Source organism: Pholcus phalangioides, unplaced genomic scaffold (genome assembly GCF_987345545.1).
Source record: "Pholcus phalangioides strain wild (caught in Gottingen) unplaced genomic scaffold, Ppha-v1.0 ptg000036l_1, whole genome shotgun sequence".
NCBI lineage: Eukaryota > Metazoa > Arthropoda > Arachnida > Araneae > Pholcidae > Pholcus > Pholcus phalangioides.
Window position 1 is genome coordinate 1403680 of NW_028301623.1, and position 8359 is coordinate 1412038.

General features: G+C 54.3%; 1 non-coding gene across 1 annotated transcript; it reads right to left on the bottom strand.

The window, feature by feature from the left end:
• Window positions 1-6575: 6575 nt before the first annotated feature.
• On the bottom strand, window positions 6576-6765 carry LOC149066041 (U2 spliceosomal RNA). The gene has a single exon (XR_016195515.1). It is a non-coding gene; the product is annotated as a U2 spliceosomal RNA (small nuclear RNA).
• Window positions 6766-8359: the final 1594 nt, after the last annotated feature.

An 8359-nucleotide genomic window follows, 5' to 3' on the forward strand; every position in this document is an offset into this window, starting at 1 on the left:
ATATACATGGCCCGGTATGGGTCTCAGGATCATCCTTTGCAAGGGTATTTGTTAGTTTTAAGAGTATTAGTCTGCGTTAATATTAGTGAATTCGATCTGAACATAAAAGGGCTGTGGTACATATACACATGGGCGTACTCATTGGATTCAAGACAATTGGACAAAAGCATGGTTTGTTGCGAAATCTATACATTATGAACATTTGCGATACAATATACATGGGCGATGGGTGCTTTACATTCTGTACAAGAGGCACTGTTGCTTTACATTCACATTTACATATACATTTGTTGCAAAACGTCGATCTTCTTATTTACATGAGACTTCTTCTTTACTTGCATCTTCTTTCGCACACCAAGACACTCCTTTATATCCTTGTGTACGAGGGCACATCGCGAGTGTTTATGAACAGGATTCACACGCGCATGATCAGAGTTCGCTGCACATGTCTTCTGCCTCTCTGCACTATCTTCCAGCTTGGGGGGCTTGCCGCCTGCTCTGAGGGTTGACCTGGCGTACTCCGGTTATAAACTCGACGTAGATGTCTCTCGACTTGCCGATGGTTTCGCTGACGACCAGCTTCCTCATGAGCGTGGAGTACCGCCGGGAGCAGATCCTGGATACTAGTCGGTCGTTCTGGGGGTCCCATGACCCGAGGGCTCCAACCACTATGGCTCCGAAACGGACGTCTGTGAATCGCTGCCTCATTAGCTCCACGAGTGGCCGGTATTTTTCCTCTTTTAGGCGTCTCGCGGTGGAGAACGCGTCTGGACCATTTTCGAAGGGAATGGTGACATCCAGGATCAAAATTGAGCTGTCCTTCCGCAGGATGATGTCAGGGCGTAGGGACGATCCCGCAACGGGGCGATTTTCTGAGAAGACTTCCCAGCGTCCTGCAGCAGCTTTCTTTATCCTCTCCACAACGGCGTTGTGCCGCGCTGTGTAGAGGGGGCTGAACGACATGCAATGGTCCAGCACGTGGGGTAGGGTCTCGTTGGCGTATCCGCACTTTCTGCATCTCTTGGCCGCTGGCTCGCCACCATGCCTGTATCCATTGAGGGGGACGAGGCCAAGGCGAGCTCGATGAACGAATCGCCAGTCGGCAAATCGGGTGAAGTCCCCCTCTCGATGGAAATGCGACGAGGCCTTCGAACGGGCGAAGTTGGAAGAGGTTTTCCCTTGATGAGCCAAGTCGTTCAAGTTGCTGGCGTACCTCTTTCTGATTACTCGGTGAAGGATCCTGGTCACTGACCTTCTATCAGTTATGGTGTTCTCACCAATCATCACAGCTACCTGCTGGTCGTCAGTGAGTTCCCACACCAGTCCAAGGTGTTTGGCTGCCATACGGGCTCGGGACCATACGGACGTGGACGGGGTGGAAGTGTGGCTGGCGGCAGTCCGGGATAGGAAGGAGCTGATCTCAGCTACGGTAGGGTTGTCCCTCCTCAAGCACGTGGCGACGAAACTCCGCAGGTCTCTCCATGCGATGTCCTTCACAATTTGGTCTTTCGATGTCAGGAGTTTGAAGGCCGAATGGATGTTGCATATGTCGGCGTCAACGGCGGCTTCAGGGACTCCGAACAACCCCTGGCTTGTATCTCCGTATACGTAGCTATTGCTGGCTCTCTTCGGCAAGTACAAGGAATTCTTGATGAGGGGCCTCAGGGAGTCATCAATCCGACGCCAGTTGCTCTTCTTTTGCTGGGATGTTCGCAGCGAATATTGGAGAGAGGGGAAGAAGAAGGACTTCACTGCGTCGATTCTCTGCCACGGGGCCAAGCTTGAGGTCAGGAGATCCCTATCATACTGTGCGCACTGCTCAATAGTGCTGTCCTCCGGCAAGAGACGAAAGCCTGTCGGCTTGCCCAAGAACTTCTTGTGGCTTCCATCCGCAAGCGCCTGAACTGCCACGTCGTCGATCTTGAATGGAGTTGGTCTACATCCCACCGGGTCATGCGACAGATGAAGGGAGAAGCACTTTTGCGGGTTGATCTTCAGACCAAGCTTCCTGGAAATCATCGTTGTCACGTCGACCCGCTGTTGGAGCGTTGACGGGTCGTTGGCGAGCAGTAGGACGTCATCCGTGAAGGCAAGCACACTATGCTCACCATCTTGTTGTGCAGCACGAAGGACCGGGTCCACCGCGATATTGAAGAGTAGCCCGCTAAGCGGGCACCCTTGTCGAACGCCTTCCGTGATGGAGAGTTCGTCGGACACGCCCTCCTCCGTACAATATGACGTGGTGGCACCGTCGTATATTTCTTTTATGATTCCGATGAACTCCTGCCCGGCACCGGCTTGGCGAAGGGTGTGGCTGATAGTAGCGTGGGGGACGGATCCGAAGGCGTTGGCGAAGTCCAACGACAGGAAACAGACATCCTTCTTCGTCCTCCGGGCCTCCAGAACTCGTTGTTCGAGAACAAAATTGTTCTCGAACGCGCCATCGTGATGCAGGAAGCCCTTCTGTGATGGTGATAGGACCTCATTTGCTTCTATCCATGCGGATAGTCTCCTGGACAGGCATCCCGCGAAAAGTTTGTAGATCGTTGAGGTCAGGGATATCGGCCTCCAATTCCCCACCTCGTTGAGATTGCCGCCCTTCGGGACGAGTATGGTCCGGGATTGCTTCCATGCCTCTGGAATCTGCCGGGCTCTCAGGCATCCATTGAAGATGGCGGCAAGGGCCTTCCCCTCCGGGTCCACTCCTCTCCAGTGTCGATACGTCAGGCGGTCTGGACCAGGGGCCGAGTTCTCCGCTCTCTTCAATCTGCCTGAGACCTCGGCGACTGTAAATGGAGACAGGTCTACTGGAGTTTGGGCCGGCCGAGGATGGTCGATGTCACATAGACTGGATCCGTCAAACGTGCTCCGCGACTGGAACTTTGAGATCACTTCATCGAGGGGGATGGCACACCTCCTGGACTCATCGCCGATTATACATTTCACGGCTCGGCGTCGGTTTTTCCTGTATAGTCGCTGTATATCTCTGTGATTGTGCGGATCTGTCCTCCTCGGCGCCGCGTGGTTGGCTGTTTGCTCAGGGATCTTCACGTGTCTCTGTGAAAATGCCGTGAGCTCTTGTATCACGTCACAGAACGCGGGCCAGCTTTCTTCGTTCCAGTCACGGAGAATATCACGCAGGCGGCGAAAGTATGGACCGGAGGGGGCGTCGTCGACCTGAGGGTCATTGGGAACGCCAGTGGTTAGGGGCTGGTCAAGTTCCACATCGGCGTCTGGGTCGTCAATAGCCTCGGCCTCCTGCATCCCAGGGTCTTCATCGTGATTGGCCGAATCCTGGGTGGATGCTTGTGTGGATGGCACAGACTGTCGTTCGGCGCTATCGGGGGTAGCTCTCGGTGGAGAGGACGGCGCGTTGCTGCTAGTGGGATGGGGGTTGTCTCGTAGCCGAGACTCCGCTGCACTCCTTGGATCCACATTCTGCAGGCCGTTGGGCTGGTTTCTATGACCTGAGCTGCGAGCGTGGTTGACCAAGCCTCTCTTGCTGGGGAACGATGCCGGGCATGCAGGGCACTGGTGCTTCGACGGGCTGCTGGCGGGAGCCATCAGTGGCATAATACGAAGGCAGCGGTGATTCCTAATTCTTCGGCACCTTATTTGTTGCTGACACCTGCTACACCAGAACACGGAACCCTCTATGTCAATGCGATGTTCGACGAGGAAGTGCCTGAGGAGAGACTGCTTCATTGCGGTCCACACCTTGGCCCGAAATTCGAAGGTACAGCCCTCGGGGAATGTTAGGTGAAGGCTGAGACCATCCCTCCTGCACGTTCTTGGATCAGCACTGGGAGAGCGGGCGATCGCTGATGGCGGCGGTGACGGCGAAATGCGGTGGACGTTGACCACTGACGAGCTAATGGACCTGGTTGGGGTGGACAGCAGGGTCTCTTCTGGGCTCGCAAACTGTTGCGTCGGATTTCCAATCCCTGACCTCGAGCTCCCATCAGGTGGCACACCCACTCCGATATCACCTGAGTTACGGGCTTCGTCACGCACAGGGGCAATGGCCCCGGGGGGAGACAGTGGAGCCTGGGTGCCGGAACTTGCCGCACTCTCAGATGCTGGTACTGTTGTCGGCACCTGGGTTTCAGGAACCACTGTTCTCATACCCGGCGACGATTGCGGACTCGAGCATTGTTGGCTTTCGGGCACAGGAAGGGAGCTTCTCGCTTGAAGCGCTCTCTTCGTTCTGTGGGCCAGCGGCAATCCCGTTGACTGCGAGGGCGCCGCCAGCGTAGTTGCCCTAGATGGACCCGCGACTGCCAACTCAGGCGCCTCTGGTGAGGGCTTCTTCCTCCTTTTCCTCTTCCGCTTTGCACGAGCCGGTTTGTCCGTCTGCGTCGCTGCGTCACTATGCGTGGATGACACAGAGCAGCTAGAGGCAGATGGGGTACCGTCCCCCGAAATTGGGATCTCTTCAGCTGCACTTGATCGGGGGGCCACATTTCCACTTAGGAGGCTGGGGTTCGGCTGTGCTTGAGTGCCAGCTTCCAGGACGGTGGTTGCGGCGAGCACTGAGCCATCCGATGCACTCGCTAGTGATGAGTCGCCCGAGAGGAGGAGGTCACGTTCAAGGACCGACGTTGGTGAAGGGAGTTTCTGGGAAGAGCCTCCCACCTGAGGCGGGCTCATTACCCCATTAGCACCCAAGGCAGGTGGTTCTGGCGGGCGGACCGATGGCGGTGTTGGCTCCGATGCCGACAACGTGGTGCTCTCAGCAGTATAGTGCAGGTTGAAGGAGAGATTGGTTGAGTTGCCTTGTGCGACACCTGTTCGCTTCCTCGAACCATCGATTGAAACGGAGATCGCTGATTCTTGGTGGCACGTATTCCAGGCTGACTCTCTAGAGTCGATGGCTAGTCGTCCCGGTGACCATGAGTCGCTGGACCTCTCACTGCTGGAGCGTAGGCTATCGATCTCCACGGAGGGCGCTTCCGTCGTATCGTCCGCCGTGCACCCACGGAGGAATAATCCTCTATTCGGAGACTCCGTTAGGACCGTGGAACCTTTAAGATGGACCTTGAAACCAATGGGGAGGACCTTTAGGAGGTCCTACCTAGCCCGGGGGGGATGAGCCCTTAAGGGACTCTTAAAAACCCGGGGGGGAGGATCCCACTAGTCCCCTTGGGAGCTCTACCTCTCGGTGGGCAAACCCCGCCAAACCCTGGAGCTAGTAACAAAAGTTCACCAACTCCACAACTTGGCGGACTCCGCCCGACGAGGGGAGCCCTGAAGAGGCCACGCGAATTTGCCGGGAGTGTGAGACCTTGAAGAGGTCTCACGCTAACCAACCCAGGGGGAAGAGACCTTTAAGAGGTCCCGCGTGAACCAAACCCACAGGGAAAGAGAACCTTTAGGAGGTCTCGCGAGAACCCAGGGAGAGTTGAGACCTTTAATAGGTCCCGCTAGACCAGGGGGTGGGACCCTTTAAGAGGTCCCGAGAGAAAGAAGTTGAGGACCTTTAAGAGGCCTCGAGAAAGGGAGGGGTGGGAGGGAAACACGAGTGGGCATCATGCATAGACCCGAATTCATCAAGCGACCCCGAGAGGTCATCCTGACGAACCCGAGTTATGGATGTGGGGCAGCCCCGCGAGGGAAAGGTGTCAAGTCAGTCCGCCAGGCGTAGCCAAAGCTCCGAGGCTGACCCGAACACTGCCACACCACCGATTGGCTAACAGGCACTTCCGCTGACCGCACGCCCAAGGCCCAGCCATATAATGAGGCGAGGGTCCAAGAACGACGGCTAGGCTGAAATGCCTGAGATGTGACAGATGCCTTTCCCGGGATCACGACGAGGAGGAGACGAAGAAGAAGAGAGAGCAGGGGTGGTCACGAGTCATCAACCGCCAACCAGGTCATGTTTCGGGCACGCCGTTGTGTTCGCCTAGCCTGACATCATTTTCGGCAGGATCCGGATGATCTTCTGATGGGCGTGGCTCGAGGAATCCTTGTGGCAGCTCCGTCAAACTTTGCTGGCATGAAGCTCTCCACTTGGCAAGATCCTTGGCAAGATCACTTACTACACTTTGATCTTAGCCAAAAGGCCGAGAAGCGATAACGGGATAGACGCGAATTGAAATTTGATCACAATTAACTATAATTAATGTCCTGGCTGGGGTCTGACGCGCGGCGTCGTTCGTAATTTGAAGACGAGACGACTCCTTGTCGACCAGATGTTGCTTTCAGGTGCGACGTATCCTGGGCGCCGTTCCGTTCGGGTTGCACGTTCGACCGCTAGATGTCGACGCGAGAGACCAATATCTACTTGCATTCTCGATCGAGAAGGGGGGGGGGGCGGCACCCAGTAACGGGAGAAACGTCGAGAGGACCCGCGGCAGCATTTCGGAAGCGCACAGCACAACGAGGAAACGACCGGCGTGGACCCGTCCTCACAAGGACGTGCCATCCACGTCGTCTCCTTAATAAAAAACTAAGTCCCAGGGGTCGTGTGCCGGGCCTTAATTTCCCGTCGACCGCTTTCAAATTTGTCGTTTTCGCCCCGACAAAGAGTGATTATTGCGAAATTATGAATAAAACACAGAGTCTACTTGATTTCATGAGGATGGGCCCAACTCGAAGGTAGTGCAATATCGAGAGGACCCGCGGCAGAGGTTCAGCAAGCTGAAAGCACTCCGCCCTGTTCCAAAAATAAGTTTAATATCTTGTCCCCATGTAGGAGACGTACCAGATATTAAGCTGATAAGAACAGATTATAAAAAGCTTTTATTCATGTTTAAAGAAAGTTATTTACACTGCCCGATATGGGACTTAGATTCATCCTTTACAAGGGAATTTGGTGTTTCCTTTGTTAGTAACGTAGATGTGTTGACATAAAATCGAAAGTTTTGCGTAGCTATTATTTACATTCTCATTATCTGTGCGGACGAAATATTAAAATACAATATTGCATCACTGCTATTGGCATATATACAATTGCGGAACATTCTTTACACGGACATGATTTTGCGCGACATTCTGTACAAGGACATACTTTTGCGGCATATTCAACAGGCATACTTGATTTGGGGAACATTCTATACATCGATACATTTGCAAGACATTCTGTACACTGACATTATTGCGACATACCTTTGTATTGACATGGCCTTTACGTTGCGGTATACAAAACAACATGACATTGTCTATTGGGCTAAGTGTATTGAAGGTCAGTTCTTCTCTGCACATATTCACGGCGTTTCCATCCCGCTCACCCTGTGAGCTTGTTCTATGTCGAAGGTGCTAGTTCTGTGGCTGGATTCTGCACAACTTGACTCGACGCCCGATTCTGGTCTTGGGTGTGGCGTAGAGTTCTGCCGGAGGTCTGACGGACTCCGGATATAAATTCAATGTAAACATCCCTCGTGGCCGCGATCGTATCGCTCACCACCAGCTTCTTCATCAGGGTGGCGTACTGTCGTGAGCACAAGCGCGCGATGACCCTGTCATTGGCCGGGTCCCATGACCCTAGAGCACCTACAACGATTGCACCGAAACGCACATCCGAGTAGCGCTCCCGCAGACGGTTCACTAGGGGTCGGTACTTCTCCTCCTTCGCTTGTCTTGCCACGGTGAAGGCGTCTGGGCCGTTCTCGAACGGTACCGTGACGTCGAGGACTAATATGGAATCGTCCTTCTTTAGGATGAGATCTGGCCTCAGGGAGGACCCCATAATGGGCCGGTTCTCTGCCAGGACCTCCCACCTCCCGCTCGCAGCTTTCTTCAGCCTTTCCACAATATTGTTGTGCCTCGCCGTGTATAACGGACTGAACGTCATACAGTGGTCGACTACGTGCGGGAGGGTCTCTTGCTGGTACCCGCATTTACGGCATTTCTTCTCAGCCGGGTCCCCTCCGTGCCTGTAGCCATTCAGGGGTACCAACCCGAGACGGGCCCGATGCACAAACCGCCAATCCGCAAAGCGGGTGAACGTGCCTTCACGGTGGAAGTGTGATGATGTCTTTGATTTCCGGAAGCAGTGCCACGTCTTCCCCTGATGAGGCATGGAGGCGAGGTCAGCCGTATGGCGCTGTCTCACTATTTGGTGGAGAGACCTGAAAATCGCTCTTCTATCGGAAATGGTGGTATCATCTATTTTAACTGCCACTTGATGGTCTTCCGTCAGGTCCCATTCCAGTTTCAAGTGGTCTGCAGCCATTCTAGCTTTGGACCATACCGACGTCGTCGGGTGTGACGTTTGTCGAGCTGACGTCCTCGAGAGGAAGCCGTTGATGTCAGCTATGCTGGGCGTTTCCTTCCTCAAGCATGCTGACACATAGCTCCGGAGGTCGTCCCACGCCGTCGTTTGCACCATTCTGTCCCTGGAGGTCAATAATTTGAAGGC